The sequence below is a fragment of the Crocuta crocuta genome, unplaced genomic scaffold (genome assembly GCF_008692635.1).
Source record: "Crocuta crocuta isolate KB4526 unplaced genomic scaffold, BGI_CrCroc_1.0 scaffold337, whole genome shotgun sequence".
NCBI lineage: Eukaryota > Metazoa > Chordata > Mammalia > Carnivora > Hyaenidae > Crocuta > Crocuta crocuta.
The window spans coordinates 3,788,085-3,811,046 of NW_027528873.1; the positions used below are offsets into that span (position 1 = coordinate 3,788,085).

Here is a 22,962-nt window from a genome sequence, read left to right on the forward strand (position 1 = left end):
GGGATATGAGCTTTAAAAATGGTGGAGTTCTGCTCAGGCTGCCACTTTTTCCATCCCACAGTATCTAAAGCCAGGCAGACCTTATGCTGTGAGGATAGGTTTTTCTTTTCCCAACCCCATCTGTCTGCATTTGAGATTCATAATGCTTCTGTTGACTCAACTTTGACCTTATTTTGTGTGAGCTAATTATCTTGGCCTTATTATGCAAGGAGAGTATTCTCCCATATTGTCCCTGGGTTCTACCTCTTAGCTAGCATTGGCACATTTCTTCTCCCTAAACTCAGAAAAGCTGTATAAGGCTGTGGTGAGTGGGTGAGTATGTGCACATGCATGTGTTGGGGGTGGAGAAGTGGGGAGGTGGGGGCTTGTACCTCTCAGAACGGACCATCAGAGTGCCTACCGCACCAGAGGTTTCCATTGTTAATTTCCTTCCCCAACCCTCCCTCACCCATCCTAACAGCTTAGTTTCTGTCCAAGCCCTGAGCTATTTATCACTGTGGCATCTGAAAACACCCCCATGGAGTTCCCAAAGGCCACCCAGGAGACAAGATCACCCCCACTGAGAACTTCTGCTCAGAGCATGTGAGTAGAAGGCAATGTCAGTCCTCAGCAGGGGCTGGGGGTGGCAGTTTCTGGATTACTGAGCTGCTTTGTGAGAAGAAATATCCTAGAACAGCCCCCAACTGGGAGCCACTGCTCTAAATAGAGACTATGATTCCTTTTTTTTTCTATTTTATTTTATTTTATTTTATTTTATTTTATTTTATTTTATTTTATTTTATTGAGAGAGAGAGTGTGTGAGTGGACCAGGGGCAGAAGAGACAGGGAAAGAGAGAATCCCAAGCAGGTTCCTTGCTGTCAGTGCAGAGCCCTATGCAGGGCTCAAACTCATGAACCATGAGATCATGACTTGTTCCGAAATCAAGAGTGGGATGCTCAACTGACCGAGCCACCTGCCAGCCCCCAACTGTGATTTTTACCAGTCATCTCCAGAATTCCCGCTGTTCACCTTTGGCCATGTTATGCCCAAGGTGGGGCACACCTCCAATGTTCTCCATTCTGGCTGCACATTGGAATCACAGGGATCTTAAAAATACTGTCACCTGGGTCTCACCCTAGAGAATCTGGTTTAGCTGGCCCGGGGGACATGGGGTTTCCAACTATTTTAATGCCCCCAGTGATTAGCCAGCACTGATAACCAGTTTCCAGATGATATTCTTTGTGAAAAAGCTTGAGGCTAGAGCAGGGGTGAAGGGAGCAGCGTTGAATAAATGCTTCCATTAACTGGGGAAGTGCCTTCATTAGCTCCTCCCTCTTTAATTTATTCTACTCTTTCTCCTCTTGTCCCTTCTACCCATTTTTATTATAATTATTTAGAATTAATTGTGCGGTTCCCTTTTGTTCATCCAAGCTATTCTTCCATTGCAACAAAAGGTTAAGAATGAAAAGGCAGCCCAGTCTATAGCTTCTTAATGTTTTTATTTCCTCTTGGCTTACAATCTGGCCGAGGGAGCAAAGGAAGGTTAGGGAGAGACAGGGACTCGGGGTAAGTGGGAAATAATTCAGTGTCCAACCAGGCTCAGCCCAGCCCTGTCTACGGAGCCAGGCATCAGGCTTTCTAGAAAGTACAGGCCCAAGGCGTCTTTCAAACCCTCCGAGTTTTCTTTATAGCTTAACCTTCACTTCGGAAGGAGACCAAGACTCAAGCCTTCTCCTTCTCCACGTACCCTGTGGATCTGAGTCTCTGAAAGAAGGCACTGTCTACTGTGAATGTTTTGTTCTGCCATCTGCCAGGAGGAAATCAGAGTGGGAAAACGGCCAGTGCAGCACTTCCACTGTTGGCTTTTATGAAGGAAGAATCAAAGAACTGTTCTTCATTATTTGTAAAGCCTGTGTTTCAGAATATTATTCTTTCAGTCTCATGAAATTTACCAAAGAATCTTAAACTTAGGTGTCCCTGGTTTAAAGAAAAAACCCCACACAACTTGTGAGTTCTGCATGGGTGGATGGCACATCATTCATGCCATCATAGGTGTGGTAGTCCCGCATCTCTGACTGTACACTCCTGGGGTTAGTGTTAGACATAACACTAATGAGAGGAGGGAAATGGTTTGCATGTCTGAAGGTTGATGTGTTTCCTGATTTAAAAAATAAAAAGTGTCAATTAGCCTTCTTTTTTTTTTGAGTAGTCTCTCTGCCCAAGGTGGGGCTTGAACTCACAACCCCAAGATCAAGAGTCACATGCTCTACCAACTGAGCCAGTCAGGTGCCCCCAAAAGCGTCATTTAATTGATAGCTATATTTGCAATCGTTTATGGCTCTCTTTTGAAACTGATTTTAATCCATTAAGATATTCCTGGCTCAACTGGCTAAGACTATGGTTCCAATTTAATCTGAGTACAGACATAACTGCAGAGTTATACACACATATATAAGACACCAGTACTCATCATATATTGAACCTAAAGAATGTCTCTATGGTCTATAATACTCTCTATTTGTTGTATAGGTCGTGTGCCCATTTAGTTTCAGACCCATTCCTCACCTTCACCGGCTCTGCCCTGTGACTCAGGGGTCTAACCACGGCAGACAGGTTTCCCAGGCTTCCCTGTCACTTAGGTTCCAGCCGGGCTTGGCCAGTGAGAAACACTGGAGAGGGCTGAAGGGAAAGGCCAGGTCGTTTGTCCCTAAACCTCCTGCCCTTGGGTGGTATCTCTGACAGTAGCTGACAAAGCTCCAGCCCCTACCAGGAGAGCCTGCTGTGGTTCCAGCTTCTGTTGGTGATCGCAGCCCCTGGGTTCTGGTAGTACCATCCTCTAGCTTCAGGGTTGTGAATGGCTTCCCACTGCCACCAACCTAAACTTCTCAGCTCATCCATCAACATGTATAACCATTTGTCTGCATTAAGCTTCCTCCATTAGAAATCTGTAAAGTGGTTTCTGTTGTTCTGGTTAGACCCTAACTAATAACATATGTCATGGTTAAAACACAGTTTCCTTTCACATGGATTAGCTATTAGCAATTTTTTAAAATTAGGGCTGTGGTTACCAATCTATTATTTCTGTAATTATTTGTTTGAAGTGTAGTTCATAATCTATTGAAGTTATTATTGCTTAAAAGTACATTTCTAAATGCTTAGATTCCACAAGTAATTGTGAATTCTACCAACTTGAGCTTCAAAGCAGTGGCCTAATTTTACCCATTATCTTCATATGATAAATGCTATGAAAATGGTGAATCATATGCCATTATTATGTTATTCATAATAGAATTACTATTGCATTTTGCAGACATGGCTCAAAATCTTCTTGAGCTAATATACTGACTTCCAGCAACAGCATCACGAAGGAATGATCTGGTAGTAGTTACAGTAAAAGAAATGCTCATAATAACTTTGGAACTGAGAAGTAATTTATATCTCACTCTTTAAATGATTTATTTTTATTATTACTTGTAATATGTTTCCTGAAACTTTGCCTAAAACCCTCTCTCCTGCTGACTGCATATTCAGATCAACTGGATCATTCCAAGAGAGGAATGACAGTTTTCTAAGGGACTTCAACTAAATCAAGTCACTTTGGCTACCACTTCCTTTCTTCTCTCCCTTCCTCATCTTGCCCAAGCTTAAAGGACCCCATAAATGTGAGAAAAGTATATTAAAAGAGCCAGAATTTCAGGGGCACCTGGGTGGCTCAGGGGGTTATTATCTTGATTTCAGTTCGTGTCATTATCTTACAGTTTCATGAGTTCAAGCCACACATTGAGCTCTGTGCTGACAGTACGGGGCTTGCTTGAGATCCCCCCTCTCTCTGCCCCTCCCCTGCTTGCACTCTCTTTCTCTCAAAATAAATAAATGAATTAAAAACAAAACACAAAAAAGGCAAGATTTCAAAAATGGAATCTGCTACTGTATCAGTCAAGAGAGTTTACCAGTGTCTGATTTAAAGATGGCAGATTAAGCATGCTTGATTTTATTGTCACCAAGATCCCACTAAAATGAAAATTGGGTATTTAAAAAGCAATAAATACCCAGTAATGGCAGAGGGACTCTCAGTAGATAACAGATTTCAAAGATTTTCTGGAGAGCAAACAGTGGATGGAAGAGCGGTGGCTGAAGGAAGAGAACGGAGGAAGCTAAACTCATATTGCACGAGTGGGAAGTTGGAGGCAGATAGAACCGAGAAGGAAATCTTTTGCAAAGCAGAACTTGGGGCCCTAGACAACTCATAAACATCCGCTGAGTGAGTGATGGGCTGAAATGGGGGTGATGGATAAAAATGGCACAAAGGAGCAGTTGGCCTCTCTCCCCACATGGCAGCCAGGTAGGCTCTCCCCCGCCTCACCCCTCTGCCAGTAAGAAACAGCAACTGTATTCTTTTCTCTATAAAATGTGATGGCCACCCAGATGAGTCCCCTGACACGTTGGTATTTTGGAGTTCCCTAGCCAAATAGCTGGGTTTCTGCCAAGTAATCACAATAAAAGTAATACAAGTAGCAAATGATTACATAGCAGTGTAATGCCTATACTATGTATTAATTTATTTAATGCCCACACGAACTCTAGGAAGAAACTGAAGCACAGAGTGGTAAGATAACTTGCCTAAGATGTTACAGCAACTAACTGGCAAAGCTAGATCACCACAAGGTCAAGACTCAGTAAGCCCCATCTGGATTAAAAAAAAAAAAAAGTACTAAGTAATATCTTATTGCCTCTTTCTGAAGTAAAGACAACCAAGGATGGCCAGATATCTGAAGAAAGGTAACATGAAAGATGGATACAAAATAAACACAAGAATGACCAAAGGAAAGAGTAAAGATAGGAAACAGAAGGGAAGAAAGAAACCTCCAGTTAGTGTTCTCAGAGGTATTTGGGAAGATACTGAATCATAAGACAACAGGATGCAGTGAAAGAGAAATGATCAGAGAAGTATGAATAGCCTCTGGAAATTAAAAACACATTTGTAAAATCTAAAAACCTCAACAGAAGCATTTACCAAGTGCATATGTATGCAAGGCACAGTTTCAGGCTCGGAGACGCAGGCAAGGTTCTTGCCCTCATAGAGCTTACATTCTAGGAGAGCAGAGAAGACAGATGTTCAGCAATTTAATAAATAAATATGTAATATATCAGGTGATAAATAAAAATAAAGCAGGAAAAGGAGCTAGGGAGTGGGCAAGAGTGTTGGTCTTCTATGCAAGACCTGAATGAAATGAGGGAGGGAGCTGTCTAGGTATCTTGAGGAACTATAATCCCAGCACCTTGCCTCCTTTCAGGGACACACATATATGTATTTTGGTCCTTGAGGTGTGTACAGACTATGAATGAACCAGGTGATTATTTGAATTCTCAGAATCTAAATTTCACAGAATCCTAGAATTCAGCATGTGTTTAAAGACATACAGATGAGGAGATAGTCACTAGAAGAGCTTCAAGCTTAAAGAGGGATATGAAAGGAGACGAGAATGGAAGAAGCATTCCATCAAGGGAGGGCTAGCTAGACTGGGCCAAATAAACAGCCAGGAAAATGGTGGAATGGACGGTGTATGAGGGTGAGGGGAGTAGAGAAGAACTTGAAAGCCGTGCAGCAGCCATAAAAGTACTATCTATAATCATTACAGGCTCACAGGCCAGTGAGCTCAGATATCAAACATGCACAGACAGGGAAGCCAGAGGAAGCCTGACTGCAAAATTGAAGGTAGCAGGAACACCCTCAAATAGAACTGAGCTGCCTTCAGTATTAGCACCAGTTTGCACTACTAACCCTGCACCCTCACCCAAAAGTCTTGAGAAGTATCCTAGTGCAGGCCATGGTCAAGGAGTTTCATTGCTTAACACATAGCAAAACTTTCTCCAAATAGGCAATAGTCTCTTTCTCCCATATCCATCTGCGCACAAGTGCTGCTCAGACTGTCTCTCTCTTCCTACCCCCACCAGTCTCTCTGTCTTCACTGTCTCTGTTCTTCCTGCCTTTCTCCCCCTCTCCTTCACTCTTAAGCAATCTCTTACACCTCAACCCAACCCAAACCTTCCCTCCTTTCAAGAAGCTTAATACCTTTCCCCTAAGGGTGACCCCCCCTTCTCCAGCCTCTTCCATTTGAATCCCTTACCTCAGTTCAGACAAACCAAAGAAATTTCTTCCAATTCACACCCCTTAGGAGGAAGGGAAAGTTAAGGAATTCTGGAAATTTCTTACTTAATGTCTTCACTCTTGTTATTGAACAGAAAACAAATGTTGGCATTGGCACTCATAGAGGAAAATTGAGAGCCAGTCAGCTACCAATACAACAGATATTTTAGTTTTCCAGAGGAAAGAGGTGGTAAGGAGGAAGGAGGGTGGGGGAAGGAGAGAACAGCAGTTCTGAATTGCTATCATTCATGTGCATGTTTTTCTCTCCCACTGAAGTACAGAGATCATGTCATGCATTGTTGAAGTCTGCACCTTCCATAGCACCTTAGCAGATATAAATCCTTGAATGAATGAGAGAATTTGAGTGAATAAGTGAGTGAATGGGTGAACATGGCAAGGTCAGATGGTGAGTGCAGTGAGGTTGTTCCTAGGTGTCATGTTACTCACCATCATCTGGGACAGTTTCTTGCCAGCTCTCCTGGATTCCAGCATTTCTCCCCTGGGATACTCCCATCATTCTTCCTGCATGTGTGCTCTTGCAGAACATGGTCCTCAGCCAACTTCTGCAGCTTCTCATAACCACTTTATGAAGTCAACACTTGGGCATCTAGTCTCATGCTAGCTCCCAAATTTCTTCAACCCAGACCCTCCTGATTGTTGATTTCATAAGTCAGTAATCCCTTTACTCTCTCACTAATAGTGTGGATTAAGTAGTATCAAGGTATAAACCATTCAGAAGCATCATGCACAACACACAATGCTTGCATCTCAAAGTCAACATTTTTTTAATACCATAAGCATTATTACAGAGAAATCATTACTAGCCCAAAGAATCTCTAATTCTTGGTATCTCCCATGGGAGCTGTCTGCTAATCCTCCTTAAGCCCTGCTCTCATCATGTAATTTCTGTGCTGGAAATCCAGCTGCTTCATGTCTGAACTCCTCTTCCCAACACCGAAAACCATCCACAAACTGGCCCCACTCTCCAGATATAACTCCATGTATACCCTAATACCCCCAACATGCATCATTGACCTCACAACCAGACATTGGCTCTCCCCACCTCTATCCCTTTGTCAAGGCTCTGGAACCTTCTTTTCCTTCCCTTCCACCTTTCTTTTCCAGCCAGCTAAAATCAGGAAATTGGATAGGCAAGGTTTCGTCCCAGTGTCCCTTATCCAGGGAGACTTTCTTGACTCATCCAGTCCTTCTGTCTCTCTGGGCTCCCCATGCCCTATCTACCCAGCTCATCGTTTACTTCATGGCTGGTAGTCTTATCTCTCCAGTGAGATGGTGCCTTCCTCCTGGAAGGGCCCATATCTTTTACTTCCCTGTATTTCCAGAGTGCCAAACACATTGCCTCTTTGCACAGCAGGTGTTATTTTGAAACTCTGAGTCAAAGGAACTAAATCCATTTGTCTGCTTGCTGTTCATCTGGTTGTTCTCCAATTGATTCCTCTGGGGCACAAGAGAAATTCTAGAGTAATCAAGATCCAGATCTAGGCTGGTGGGTCCCAATTCCAGGCCTCACTTTCACAATTCTTGAAGATCCTATTTCTGTCTTTTTTTGAATGGGGAGTAGAGCACTTGGGAAGATCCTAAGAACTCATGTTTCCACTAAATCAATATATGCATATTATGAACTAAGCTATACATGTTGGATAGAATTTCTAAGAGGTGAAGATTATGGTGAAAGGAAGGAGTTAAGGAAGCTCTGTTCAAAATGCAAGAGCCCTTGTCTTTCCAGGAGGGATTTCCATAGATTACATATAGAAGAAATTGCCACATACTATTCAGCTGCAAGGAATGACACATTTCTGTATTTCTCTAAAGTCAAATTAAACTTGGCTTCAAGTTCCTCACTCTCTCCCGCTGGGGAAGAGCCTAATGTCATGATCACTGGGGCTCCCTGTGTCTGTCCCCCAGGCTTTCATAGGCCCAGGGAAGTAGGGGTGTGCTGATGTGTAGACCATGGCAGGTGCCTTGGTTTCCACTGCTCCTTCTGCTACCACATGTGCTAGTCAGGGAGGATGCTGAGAGGACCATGGAGAAACTTCTTGGTGCTGTGTCTCTCTCCAGTGACTACAGCTTATCCATGGAGGCCCACACCCAGGCTCTCAAAGCAGGAGTGTGTAGTGTCCAACCTCCATAGGCTTTCAAGTACCTCCCACCTGAGTTCTTGCAGGAGTGGTGGGTCAGAGACCCCTGCCACCCTGGAAACCTGCACTTACTACCTCTACACATGCACACGCACACCACACGCATATGCATGCATGTGCACACACGCACACACACATGCAATCACGTGCACACACACACTTCCCCTTCTGGGGGAGCCACCAGTGGAGCTGAGCCACACTTCCCTCCTTTAATCCTGAGTAATTCTTAAGTCTGGCTTGTAAACAAAGATCTGAGTGAAAAGGCTTTTTATCCTGGAAAGCCTAGAAACTTCTCTAGTTTAGACTGTGAAGCACAAAGGGTTGTTTCTTTTCCTCTGAGGACAGGAAGCCCAGAACTTAAAACTCAAGGCCAAGAAGAAAATTACCTTATCATTCTTTTTTTGCTGATAAGGCCACAGCAGTAAAAAAGATAAGACACAGTTAACTTCTCCGCCACTCTGTTTCATGGGTAGACACTGAGCCTGTAGGATTTGTGTGGTGGAGGTGGAGGTGGGGTGGCTAAAAGCATTAACAAAGGAGATTTGGACACTTAATGAAATCTCAAAGGGCAGCTTAGGAGGAGAAGTGGGGAAAGAAACCTGAGCCACGTGTCTGCAGCATTAACTGTAGCAGGTGCCACTGTGTCCTGTGACCATTTGAAATGAGGAAATGGCAATTTGCAAAGACTTCCTATGCAGCAGCTGGACTAGGAATCCAGTTTATACTTGTTCTTTAACTATTATATCTCTTAAAAATATTTTCTTGGGGTGCCTGGCTGGCTCAGTCAGTTAAATGTCTGACTCTTGATTTCGGCTTGGGTCGTGATCTCATAGACCCAGCGGACAGTGCAGAACCTGCTTGGGATTCTCTCTCTCCCCCCTCCTCCCTGCTTCTTGCCTACCTGCATATGTATGCACATGCATTCTCTTCTTCTCTCTTAAAATAAAGAAATAAACTTAAAAATATATATTTTCTCAAAATCTGTTATTTGTCCTTTAATGTCGTTTATGGTATCTTTTGCCATACAGAAGGCTTGGGTTTTTTGTAGAGAAATTTATTGTTGATTTTCTTGGTGGCATCTTGAATTTTGTGATTCATTTAGGAAGGTCTCCTCTATCACAGATTATAAAAAAATCTTCTCTTTTATTTTCTTTCGGTACTTTCACAGCCTTTAAAAATGTTTATATCAGGGGCGCCTGGGTGGCTTAGTCGGTTAAGCGTCCGACTTTCACTTAGGTCATGATCTCCCGGTTCGTGGGTTCGAGCCCCGCATCGGGCTCTGTGCTGACTGCCAGCTCAGAGCCTGGAGGCTGTTTCAAAATCTGTGTCTCCCTCTAGCTCTGACCCTCCCCTCTCACGCTGTCTCTCTCTCTCTCTCTCTCTCTCCTAGAAATAAATAAAACATTTAAAAAAATGTTTATATCATCAGTGTAGCTTTTATTTATTTGGCATATAATGCAGGGGTAAGACCATTCATTAAAACCACCTAACTGCATTTCCATGCATCCTAGAGAAAAAGGGAGACTAAGTTCCTTCATCCATCTAAGAAACAGTGGTAAAAACTCTATGAAAGAGGAAAGGACACATAATACCAGTTTGTATCCAACAAAGACTATTTGCTTTAGTGGGAAAACTATCATGGCAACCATATAATCCAAAATTTCTAAAGTGGCTCATATTTGTAATATTCTTTCAGATACGTCATTACCATCCAACTTTTGATTTGGAAGCTGGGGCTAGTATAGTCAATGGGATTGTGTAAACACAGCCTGTTAAAGAGGACAAGGCAAACACCACAGGAGATATATTGAATTCTATGAATTCAGAGGAGCAAGCAATGTTTCTGCCTGGGAATATTAAGGAGAACATTCAGATTGGGCCTTGATTAGGCAAGCTCGATTTTGAGAGGCCAAGATGGTGGAAGAGGTCATTCTAGACCAAGGGAACACAGGAGCAAGGGTAGAGAAGCAGAGAAGCACAGATTGTGTTTCTGCACTTGTGAGCTATCCAATTGTCTGCTATATAGAAAAGTAGCCAGGGGGGCGCCTGGGTGGCTTAGTCGGTTAAGCGTCCGACTTTCGCTTAGGTCATGATCTCGTGGTTCGTGGGTTCGAGCCCCGCGTCGGGCTCTGTGCTGACTGCCAGCTCAGAGCCTGGAGCCTGTTTCAGTCTGTGACTCCCTCTCTCTCTGACCCTCCCCTGCTCACGCTGTCTCTCTCTCTCTGCTAGAAATAAATAAAACATTAAAAAAAAAAGTAGACAGGGATTAAATTAGATATAGTTTGAGGCTGGAGAATGGAAAGCCTTGAATACCAAGGTAATGAATTTTTGCTTTATTTTCTAGATAATGGATCACCACTGGAGGCTTTATTTTTTTAACAGCTTTATTGAGATTATATAACATATAATTCACCTATTTAAAGTGTACAATTTAGTGGTTTTGGGTACATTCACAAATATGTGGTACCATCACCACAGTCAATTTTAGAACACATTCATCACATCAAAAAGAAATGTGTACCCTTAGGGTGCTTGGGTGGCTGAGTCAGTTAAGCGTCTGACTTTGGCTCAGGTCATGATCTTGTGGTTTGTGAGTTCAAGCCCCACAACGGACTCTGTGCTGACAGCTCAGATCCTGGAGCCTTCTTTGGATTGTGTCTCCCACTCTCACTGTCCTTCCCCCACTCGTGCATGTGCACACTCTGTCTCTCTCTCTCAAAAATAAATAAACGTTTAAAAAATTTTTTTAAAAAGGAATGTGCACCCTTTATCTATCACCCCCTAACCCTCTGTCCTCATCCCAAGCCTAAGAAACCACTAATCCATTTTCTATCCTTATAGATTTCCCTGTTTCTAAACATTTTATATAAATAGAATCATATAATATGTGGTCTTTGTGACTAACTTCTTGTGTTTGGCATAATATTACCACTAATGGTTTGAGCAGTAGAATTCTCTAATCAAAGTGGCCCTTTAGGAAGAATGTTCTGGATGCAGGATGGTAAAAGGAGGCTGTAAGGCCAGGGAGAACCATTAGGAGTCCATAACTGTAAGTACCTGTTATGGGGTCATATGCGTGCTCAATATGCAAGATTTGGCTGCAAGTAAGAAAACACTAAACTACAAATGGCGTAAATAACAGGGACATAGTATCTTTGTGTGTATGTGTGTTAATTTTTTTTAACTTTTAAGGTTTTATTTTAATTCCAGTTAACATACAATGTTATGTTAGTTTCAGTTATACAGTATAGTGATTCAACACATCATACATCACTTGGTTCTTTTTTTTTTAATTTTTTTTTAATACTGAGAGAGAGAGAGAGACAGTGTGAGCAAGAGAGGGTCAGAGAGAGAGGGAGACACAGAATCTGAAATAGGCTCTAGGCTCTGAGCTAGCTGTCAGCACAGAGCCCGATGCGGGGCTCAAACCCACGAACTGTTAAATCATGACCTGAGCCGAAGTCAGACACTTAACTGACTGAGCCACCCAGGCACCCCATACATCACTTAGTTCTTATCACACATGGCAAGTGCACTTCTTAGTCTCTATCACCTATTTTACCCACCACCCCCACCTTCCCTCTGGCAACCATCAGCTTGTTCATTATAGTTAAGAGTCTGTTTCTTGATTTGTCTCTCTCTTTTTCCCCACTTTGCTCCTTTGTTTTGTTTCTTAAATTCCACATATGAGTGAAATCATATGACATTTGTCTTTCTCTGACTTAATTTGCTTAGCATTATACTCTTTAGCTCTGTCCATGTCATTGCAAATGGCAAGATTTCATTCTTTTTTGTGGATAAATAATACTCCATTGTATATGTATTCCACATCTTCTTTATCCATTCATAAGTTGATGGACACTTGGGCTGCCTCCATATCTTGGCTAATGTAAGTAATGCTGCTCTAAACACAGGGGTGCATGTATCCCTTTGAATTAATGTTTTTGTAATCTCTCAGTAAATACCCAAAAGTGCAATTCCTAGATGATAGGGTAGTTCTATCTTTAACTTTTTAAGGAACCTCCATACTGTTGTCCAGAGTGGCTGTACCAGTTTGCATTCCCTGCAACAGTGTCCGAAGATTCCTTTTTCTCCACCTTTGCCAACACCTGCTGTTTCTTCTGTTGTTGATTTTAGCCATTCTGATGGGTAAGAGGATATCTCATTGTAGTTTTGATTTGCATTTCCCTGATGGTAAGTGATGATGAACATCTTTTTATGTGTCTGTAGACCATCTGGATGTCTTCTTTGGAAAAATGTCTGTTCATGTCTTCTGCCTATTTTTAGACTGGATTATTTGTTGGGGTGCCTGGCTGGCTCAGTTGATACAGCTTGCACCTCTTGGTTTTGGGGTTTTGAATTTGAGCCCCACATCGAGTGCAGAGATTACTTGAAAATAAAATCTTAAAATTTTTTTTAAATTAACTTAATTGTTTTTGGGGTGTTGAATTGTATAAGTTCTTTATATATTTTGGTACTAATACTTGATACTAATACTTTTAGTTTTGTTGATTGTTTGGATTTAGCAAGATTTTGTTCATTAAATTTGTAACTTTTTTATGAGCTAACTGAAATGCCTGAGAGAATTTGATATTAAATTTGTAAATGTTGTTTTAAATGTTTAAGTGTATTTAGTTAGGTCAACTTATATAAATAGTTATTTATTAGGGGAATATAATCTTCTAAATTTATAAGTTGATGAAATGAGTTCAAAGTATAACCATAAGAATGATCATTTTTATAAGTCAAAAATAATCTAAACGTGGATATTAATACAGTCCCACCTAACAAACCAGGCTGTTAACATTGATTATGGGAAGGAGCAATAGGAAGTCTTATAAGTCTTTTATTATATTGCTTTTAATTATGAACATGTACTGTTTTTCAAGTTTTCACAATTCTAAGAAAAGCATTAGAAAAGAAAAGAAAAGAAAAGAAAAGAAAAGAAAAGGAAAGAAAAGAAAAGAAAGAAAGCACATAGCCCAAGCCATCAAAAGCTGTGAATAAAGCTGCAAGTCCTTAGTTATATGTCAGCAACATCTCAATAAAGCTTTGGGGACGGGGAGCTTCAGGTCCTTGGGTAGATCATAAACCATGACTCTAATCCACCTCAGCACTATTGACATTTGGGACCGGAGAATTAAGGTATTGATATAACTCATAAGAGCATAATAGTAACACCCCTCCAGGTGGTCTGTCTATTTGGATGAGGATAGAAACTGTAAGTCCCAGGGATCAAATTTCATCAGTAGTAAAGGACTTGGGAACATCGAGGCCATTTCCTCAGTTGTGAGGGGTTGTCCTGTGTATTATAGGATGTTTAGCAGTATCCCTGGCTTCTACCTACCAATGATAGTGGCATCACCCATCCCCAGTCAAATGACAGACAGAGATGTCTATACAAGTTGCCAAGCTTTCCCTGGGGGCAGAATCAGCCTAGGGTGAGAACCACTGCTCTTGTTCTTAATTTCTCATTAGTGATGGGACACCTTGAACCAAGCTCCCTTAAAACTCCAACATTGATTTCACCAATACCGAATCTATGAATGTTTTCTAGAAGCTGTTTTCCTCCAGAGCCACTAGAGGGGACACTCTGCAACACAAAGGACAGAACAGAGCCCTTGGGGAACCTTATTTTCATCTCCTTTTGGACTTTGTTGTCTCTGATTTGGAGGGCCCAGCCTTTAATAAATAGTCTTTGATGCTGAGAGTTATAACTCTTACCCACAAGGCATGTAGAGCTGTTTGTCTTGTGGTTTGTGCCATAAAAGTTGGTGTTTTTAGATATGGTAGAAGAGAGTGAAGTGTTCTTTGCTTCTTTAAACATTCTTCATAAGGCAGTCAGGTGAATAACATTACTAAAAAGAAGTTATGTGTCTCCATGAAGAGAACCCATGGGATAACCTGGCTAGGAGGCGAAAGGTTGAGTTCTCTTCCTGGCCCTGCCACTTCCAGGCTGTGCGACATTGGCCAAGTCTCTTAACCTTTCTGGTTAAATATAGCAGCTAAGGAGATAAGCTGAGAGATTAAGGTCGCACATGGAATTACATGGTCAGGCAACGGTTTAGATCTGACCTGTCAATTTCATGGGATGCTTGTGAGAATCAAATGAGATGGCATATGTGAAAAAGCTTTGAGAAATAGGAAGCCCCTTACAAGTTCAGGTGTGGATTTGCAGGTATTATGAGAGGGAAAGGAGATGGTGACTAAGAGGGAGCANCAAATCCTCCACTGCTGATGGAACTTCATCCCTGGGACTTAAGGTTTCAATCCCTATCCAAATGGACTAACCACTTGGAGGGGTGTTACTTTATTCTCTTGGAGTTGCTTAAATACCTTAATGAAAGTGACAGATCTACTCCAACACTGTGTCTTAGCCTTTAAAAATCCTGAACCACAGTGACAAATATGTTTCTCAGAGAGACCCAGTTCGCACACATATTATAAAACTGAAACAAAAGTCTTATAATGTACTTGAATTTTTCTGTTTTGTTTTATTTTGTCACTTGAAACTAATGCTGGTTCTGACCCAATAAATAGTGGGTACTGACCTGCAGTTTTAAAAACACTGTCCTAGAAGTTTTTGTGGGAGGATGGAATCCTGGTGCTTGGCTGGGGAAGAAACAGGAGATATGACCCCCAAACATTACTCAGGGAGCCTCAAGGATGAATTCTTTCACAATTTTCTAGGGGCTGATTCTTTGGGGAATGATTCAGGAAGAAGAAAGAAAAGCAATAATCTTGAATTCATGTAAATGAGTGAGGATGGGCCACTGAGCAGTAGTCTCCCAGCTGCATTCTTAGAGGTCATGATCTAACCTTTGCTCCATTAACATAAAGTATATATAGGCATAATGTAACAATACCATAATAAAAATTAAAACCCAACATTTATTGAGCCCTTATCAGACATTGCACTGGGCACTTTATGTGAATGACGATACAAATGAAGTTTGAGAGTTCCCTGGTTTTCTTTTCATCCTGCATGCTAAAGAGAATTCTGGCTTTGCCTGTCCAGTTTCTTCCCCTCACCTATCAGAAGAACAGGACAGGAGTAGAAGAATTAGAGTAACATTGGTTAGGGGGAGAGAAAAACTTGCCAGGGAGCTTGGCAGAAAGAAGAGGGGACAAAAGCTATGGAGTGTAGGAGTTTGGATAAGATGGGGAAAAGGATGTTAAGAACCCGTGCAGGGAGCTCTGTATGGTGCTTGAGAAATGCAAGTATTGAATATGAGCTAATTTGAAATTATTTTCTGGTGACTGGACTGGGTTTCTTAGATTGTAACATTACCCTGAGACTGGCCCATGTAGGTCATGGTCCAAGAGGGTCAGATACGCATTACCTTATTTAATCTACACAACAAACCCAGAAGATGGTATTATTATTTCCTTTATTTTCAGATTAAAAAAATAAAGGAGGCTGATACAGGCTAAGTAAGCTTAAAGTCATATAACTAAGAAATAGTGGAGCCAGTACTGAAACTTCTTTCAACCTCCAAATTAGGGGCTCTTAACAAGTCCATGAACAAAGATTATTTCCAATATAAATAATATCAATTAAGAACAAGTTAATTAGGATAAGATTTAACAAAAGAAATGTAAGACTTGTGCACCAAAATGGTAAAACATTGTTTAAAGAAATTAAAGATCTAAATATATGGGAAGTCTTCCCAGGTTCACGGATCAGAAGATAGTTAAAATGGGAATACTCCCTAAACTGATCTACAAGTAGAACACAATCTCTTTCAAAATCCCCACCGGATTTTTTGCAGAAATTGAGAAGATATTCCTAGGAATCAAAGAGAAATGCAAGGGATCCAGATTGGCCAAAACAGTCTTGAAAAAGCACAAAGTTGTACTCATACTCTCCAATTTCATACTTATTATGAAGCTGTACTAATCAAAACAGTGTAGTGCTGACATAGGAACAGGCAGCTAGATCCATGGAATAGAATTAAGAGTCCAGAATAAGCAAATATTTATACTCAGTTGATTTTTGACAAAAGGGCCAAGACAATTAAATGTGGGAAAGAATGGACTAATCTTTAAAAGAAGCTTTGGGGGCACCTGGGTGGCTCAGTTGATTGAGTGTCCAAATTTGACTCATGTCATAATCTCGTAGTTCATCAGTTGGAGCCCCACGTTGCTGTGCTGTGCTGTGTCTGTGCTGACAGCTCAGAGCCTGGAGCCTGCTTCAGATTCTGTGCCTCCCTATCTCACTGTCTGTCTGTCTCTCTCAAAAATAAATAAACAAACAAACAAATAAATAAAATTTATAAATAAATAAACTTTGTATTTTAGAGCAGTTTTAGATGTCCAGAGTTCTTGTAAAAATAATCTTTCAACAAATGATTCTGGATATCCACACGAAAAGAATGACTTTGGATCCTTACTTTATACTATATAAATTAAAGTGGATCATAGACCTACATATGAGAACTATAGCTATTAATCTATTAGGGGTGCCTGGGTGGCTCAGTCAGTTAAACATCCAGTTCTTGATTTCAACTCAGGTCATGATTTCACAGTTGTGAGACTGAGCCCCATTCTGAGCATAGAGCCTGCTTTGGATTCTCTCTCTGCCCCTCCCCTTCCCCCTCAAAATAAATAAATAAACATTTTTTAATAAAATAAAACTATTAATCTGTTAGAATAAAACTTAGGTATAAATCTTTATGACCTTGGTTTAGACAATGGTTTCTCAGATTTGACACCAAAAAGCACAAGTGATGTACCGAAAGATTGAGAAATGGGACATTATCAACATTAAAAACCTTTCTCCTTCAAAGAATATCATAAATAAAGTGAAATGACAATCCAAAGACAGGACGATAATATTTGTAAAGCGTATTTCTGATAAGAGGTTTATATCCAGAATGTATAAATACTAAAAAATAAAAGGACAAATAACCAATTTAAAAATGGACAAAGGATTTGAACAAACAGCTCTCCAGAGAAGACCTACAAATGATCATCAGTAAGCTCATGAAAAGATGCTCAACATCATTAGTCATTAGGGAGATGCAAATCGCAAGCAAAATGAGATACCACATCACACCCACTGGGATGGCTAGAATAAAAAAGATAGACAAGAATAGTATTGTGAGGATGTGCAGAAATCAGAATTCTCACACATCGCTGGTGGGAATGTAAAATGGTGCTCTTGAACAGTCTGACAGCTCCTTAAGGCGTTAAACAGAGTGCTTGCTTCGCAACCCACATACTAAAATGTTAAACATAGAGTCGCCTTACGACCCAGCCCAGCACTTCTACTCCTTGGAATCCATCCAAGAGACATGAAAACATATGTCCACCTGGCACATCCACACAATGGAATATTATTTGGGCATAAAAAGGAATGAAGTACGAGGGCACCTGGCTGGCTTGATCTTGGGGTCATGGGTTTCAACACCCCAGGCTGTGCATAGAGCTTACTTTAAGAAGTTAAAATGAATAAACAAACAAACTTTGATAAGGGGGAATGAAGTACGGATATATTCTACAACATGGACGAACTTTGAAAATATTACTCTAAGTGAAAGAAGACAGACACAAAAGGCCACATATTTGTGATCCCATTTATATGAAATGTCCAGAAGATGCAAATCTATAGAGACAGAGAGAAGATTAATGTTTACCTAGGACAAGGGGGTGGGGGCTGGCCCTAGTGTGGAGTGACTAATGGGCATATAGTTTCTTTCTGGGGTGATTAAAAAGCTTCTAAAATTAGATTACAGGTCACACAATTCTGTAAATACTAAAATCCATTGACTTGTATACTTTAAGTGGGTTAACCTTATAGTATGTAAATTTTATCTTAGTAAATTGTGTTTTAGAAAGTGCGTGAGATGAGAGAAATTGGAGGCAGCAGGTATAGACAAGTCTTCGAGGAATTCCTTGAACCTGTAAAGGTTTTATTGATGTATATTTTAATTATCAGTATATAACTGCATTTGTTGTAACAAAGGGTTCTCTAGATGGGGTAGAGGTTAGGGGGTGTCACCGTGCGTATTTCTCTGTGTCCCCCAGGAGACGTTTTGCCCAGTTCTGATTTTATCCTGTATTAAAATCAATCCCAGGACACATGGTGCCAGGCCCTGCATCTCACTCAAGCTGAGTCATCATTTCCCCTTTTTTTCCTTTTCTCTTACCTTGGCCCCACAGGTAGACTAAAATAATAGTCTCTCTTTATCTTATTAGAGAAATAAGCAAGCAAGGCCACCAACTCTTTGGGGAAGCAGAGTGGGGAGATGCCCAAAAGGCATTTTCTACAGAGAAACAAGGGGGGGTGGGGGGAAAACCCAAGCTTCCTGCCAAAAATGCCTGGAACATAGAGCATTTTCCTCAGCCCAAGGTCAGGCTCTGTGTAGACATTGACAATGACCCTGATCGGTTGTTGCTGCTCCCCTAATTAAAAGCATGTGGCTATCTCTCTTCTGAAATTCATTTTTGCTAATTCAACCTTGCTGGGGAGTCAGATCCCACAGCACATGTGTAATTCCTCAGAGTGGCAACTGGCATAACTCCCAGGAATGAGGTTACTACACGACGTCCCCAGCTGTCAGAGGTGTTGATCGCCTGAGCCAGGGAGAGGGGTCTCATGGCCACAGTGGGGAGGAAAGCCATGGCGTGGCATTATTGAGGAGGCCACTGACACCTCCCTCCCCACTTCTGCAAGGGGCTGGGAATTCCTGGCATTTGTCTTTTTTTTTTTTTTTTTTTTTGGAATGAGACATTTAGGAGAATCATGGAAAAGTACAAACATAGAATCATAAAGCCCAGAGGGAGAAGGACCTCCAAGGTCATCTTTATCCTGGGCCCATATTCCCCCATAAGCAGATGTTCTCCTCTTGCCAACCCACCTCATCTTGGCATGAACACAGCCACTGACCGGACTCTCACTCTGTCCCAGAAAGGCAGCTGATCCTGGTAGGGCAGTGCTGAGGCAATGACTGCCCCTGTCAGGTTCAGCTCTGTCCCTGTCACCTCCAACCCCTCCTTGTACTTGAAACACGCCATTGTTCTAACTCCTTCTCTACGTCGTGGAGTCTTTGAAAGCTATCTTGTTTTTCTTCCTTCTAGACTTCTTGCCTGTCCCAGAAAAGCAGTGCCTTTAGCTGCGNGACAAATCTGGGCCTCAGCCCCTCTGAGATACTCTGTCTACTGTTCTCCCACACCCTGCATCCACCACAAACCACCAGACCTCCCTGGCTTCTTCTCCCAGTCCCAGCTTCTCACCCCCACTGGGACCTGACAACAAACCTGCCCTCCTGACCACTCTGGCTATCCCAGACCTTGTGTTGGCCCATAAAGAGGACATGAGGCCTACTACCCTCGACAGACCATCCCTAATTGCTCCACTACTTCCTTGTGGAATTGGCTTCAAGCCCCGTCATTACCCTGAACAGCTCACCTGAACAGGCTGCCCTTGGTCATTATTCACGTATTCACTTCAGCTACTCAGCATGGCGATTCAGAACACAGGATTTGAGATCAAACAGGATTTGAGATCTGCCATTAACTAGTGTGAGACTTTAGAGAGCCTCTTAATCTCTCTGAGCGTCCATTTTCTCATCTATAGAATAGGGAATAATAATAGTAACTAACCTCATAGCTTTGTCATGATGATAACAATAAATAAAATAATCTTTGTAAAGCACTTAGCACACAGGCTTTAACATTCAGTGCAAGTATTCAGTATATGTTTTCTACTAGTTTATTTTGAAATTATCATCTAGGGACACGTAGGGGGCTGATTCGGTTAAGTGTCCGACTCTTGATTTCCGCTCAGGTCACGGTCTCACAGTTCATGAGACTAAGTCCCAGTGGGGCTCCACGCTGACAGCATGGAGGCTGCTTAGGATTCTCTCCCCTGCTCTCCCTCTGTCCCCTTCCCACGCCCCCTCATGTGTGTGCATGTGTGCTCTCTCTATCAAAAGAAATAAGCTTTTAAAAAGAATTATCATCTAAATGTATCAAAATACATTCATTCATGGTGTATTTACTGAGTCCCATGCCAGCTCTGGGATATAAAAACCTCTTTTAAAGAATGGTGCCCTCTTAACTCCAGGAGGTGCAGGCTCACACTGGCCCTCAGAGACAGGGAGCTGAGGCCCCAGGCCATGGCCTAAAGGCACTGACCACCGGATACTGTCCAGAGAATGTGACAAGAGCACCTTCCACCTCTTCACGTGTCTTTTAATACCACCTCGACTCCCTAGTTAGGGCAGCACCACGAGGAAAAAGGGGGAAGCCAGAGGGAGATGTAAGAAATCTCCAGAGAAACACCCTCTTGTGCTTCTTTCTTTGACAGAGAGTGGCCATGCCTCTGCCATGCAGGAGGGTGACGTCTCTCCGGGAGAGGCCTTCCTGAATCTGCCTGGGACTGTTCCGGAAGTAGGAAGGGCGGCTGGGGGTGGGGAGACAGCAGGAATGTTCTCCTGGCTTGCCGCTTAGTACAGGCGAGTGTGCCGAGAGGAGGGCCTCTGGACATCAAAGGTTCCTTTTGTCCCCTTCCGAGTGGCAGGGCAGCCAGGCTGCTGGTGAGGACNCCTGTCCCTGACGTCACCCACGCCCGGCCACTGGCCTCCCTCTGCAGCCAGGAAACTGGCTGGGGAGTGGCACTCGCAGCTGCAGCAAATCTCAAAATAAGGAGGCCACTGCCTCTCTCCTCCTCCTCTCCATCTCCTCACAACACACCTTTCTTTTCTTCTTTTTTTTTAGCCTCATGGAAGGTTTTGCTTGTAGATCAACTTTCAAAATGTAGGAAGTCAGAATGGGTGACATCATCAGAAAAATATGTGGAGCTGATCTCAACAAGAAGTGAAGAACCCAGAGCAAGAAGGCGGTTATAACTCCTGAGCCCAGGGAGCTGGCAGCGTCTGGGTTTCAGAGGAGCCAGCGTCCGAGTAAGTGAAGGCCCACCCCTGCCCCCCTCACTCAGTGCCCTACACTCTGTGGCGCCATCTTGTTTCCTGACACCTGTGGCTTCGCAGGCCCCAGCCCAGAGGGAGGGAGTGGGGACTGCATTTGGGAGACCCTCCAAATATACCACTAAAGGGGTTTTATCTGATCTCTCTCTTCGCACAGGACCAGACAAGAATGCATTTCCTCTCAAAAAAAAAAAAAATATGTATATATGTGTACGTATATATATATGTNCATGCCTTCCCCCGCCAACCTTCTTGTTTTGTCTCCTCTTCCCCCTCCGGAGCCCTGGTGCTCTGTTTTGGACAGCCAGAATGTTTGTTCAGAGTTCTGAACTCTTTGCTTCCTGGATCTCAAACCGAGTAATCAGACATAAAAAGAAAGCCTGTTCTAGGCAAATACGTGCCCTGTGTCATCCAATTGTATTTTTGCACATAACCTGGTAAAAGATGGCAACTCTCATAAGAAAACATCCACAACCTGCCGCCTTTACAGAGCGTGTTTCTGGTTGCCTCTGATTGTTTTGGTGCGCATACCTCCATTGTTTCATCACCGTGTTTATAAAGTGCTTATTTTAATTCCTCCCTGTGCCCTTGCATCTGGAATGATATTAAACACAAAGACGGATTGAATGTATCTCTGATGTCTGTTTTAACGTCACCTGAAAAACTTACGCCTTTGCGTAGCCTATAATTTTACAAGCTCTGCAAGTTCCTAACCAAGAAAGTTAAGTTCCTGAGAGAAGTTTAAATGTGTACCTAAGTACTGCAGAGCACAAAGGCGTAGAAATCACACCCAGTGCTCCTAGCCTCCCGTGTCATCCCCTGAGTCAGCACTTAGTCTTTGAATAGCTTACTTAGCAGAGTAGAATTGTTCTTTATACATTCTGTTTTATAATGATTAGAGGGGGATGTATTTAAAAAATAAAATTTAAAGGCAATAGGGAAGCTTGTCATTTACTGGAAAACAGCGGCAAATTCCTTTGTAATCTGACAACACCCTTTGGAAAGTAATCATATTTTTGTTTTATAATTATATTCGTTTTGTACATCTTACATTTACTTTTTGTTTTAATTTAATGCATCAGGTTGTCAAAGTGAGACTCTGCTAAATTATTGTTCTTCTGGCTGTAAGATCTGAATGCTGTGACCACTAATTTGGTGAGTGTTATTTGTCCCTAATGGCTGCTTAAGTACAAGTTCAGTAGTTCTGTTCTCTTGGTTTATAGTAATATTTAAGGAAAGGGGAGAAAGCATGGGAACTTCTGTGCACACACAAAAACAACTATATCAAAAGGGGCATGTAAGTGTTAGGAAACGCTAATTGCTATAGTAGCCTGAAAAATGTATGATGGCTCAAACACAAGAGAAGCTTATTTCTTGCTTATGTAACTCTCTTTCACACATGCATTCAGAAATACACATGGAAAGAGACTCCACCCTCTACAGCACGTGATTTTCAAGGTTATCAGGACTGTCTCCACTCTCCAGCAGAAGAGAAAAAGAGTGTGAAAAAGTACACAGAGGAGGTTTTCACAGGCCATGCCTAGAAGGGATGTACAACACTTCTATTCACATTCGGTTCACTAAAACTCAGTCACATGACAGTGGCTAACTGCAAAGGGATCTGGGAAATGTAGTTCCCAGCTATGCAGCTACTTCCCAGGGACCTAGAGAGGGTTCTAGAGAGTTTCTGGATAAGAGATTGTCCTCTCTGGCACAGCATAATAAAGAGCTTAGAGATGCTCA

General features: G+C 42.1%; 1 protein-coding gene across 9 annotated transcripts in view; it reads left to right on the forward strand.

Annotated features, from left to right (window-relative positions):
* Positions 1-22,962, forward strand: part of ZBTB38 (zinc finger and BTB domain containing 38) — a 160,796-nt gene that overhangs the window by 30,848 nt on the left and 106,986 nt on the right. For 7 of the 9 annotated variants that reach the window (XR_013333322.1, XR_013333321.1, XR_013333323.1 and 4 more), the window contains exons 3-4: positions 21,011-21,195; positions 22,302-22,374. The gene's annotated coding sequence lies outside the window, so the exon portion shown is untranslated. Of the gene's footprint in view, positions 1-1,671; positions 2,164-20,936; positions 21,196-22,301; positions 22,375-22,962 lie in introns of those variants that run through there. The other 2 variants (XM_077756705.1, XR_013333325.1) reach the window with 2 other exon arrangements.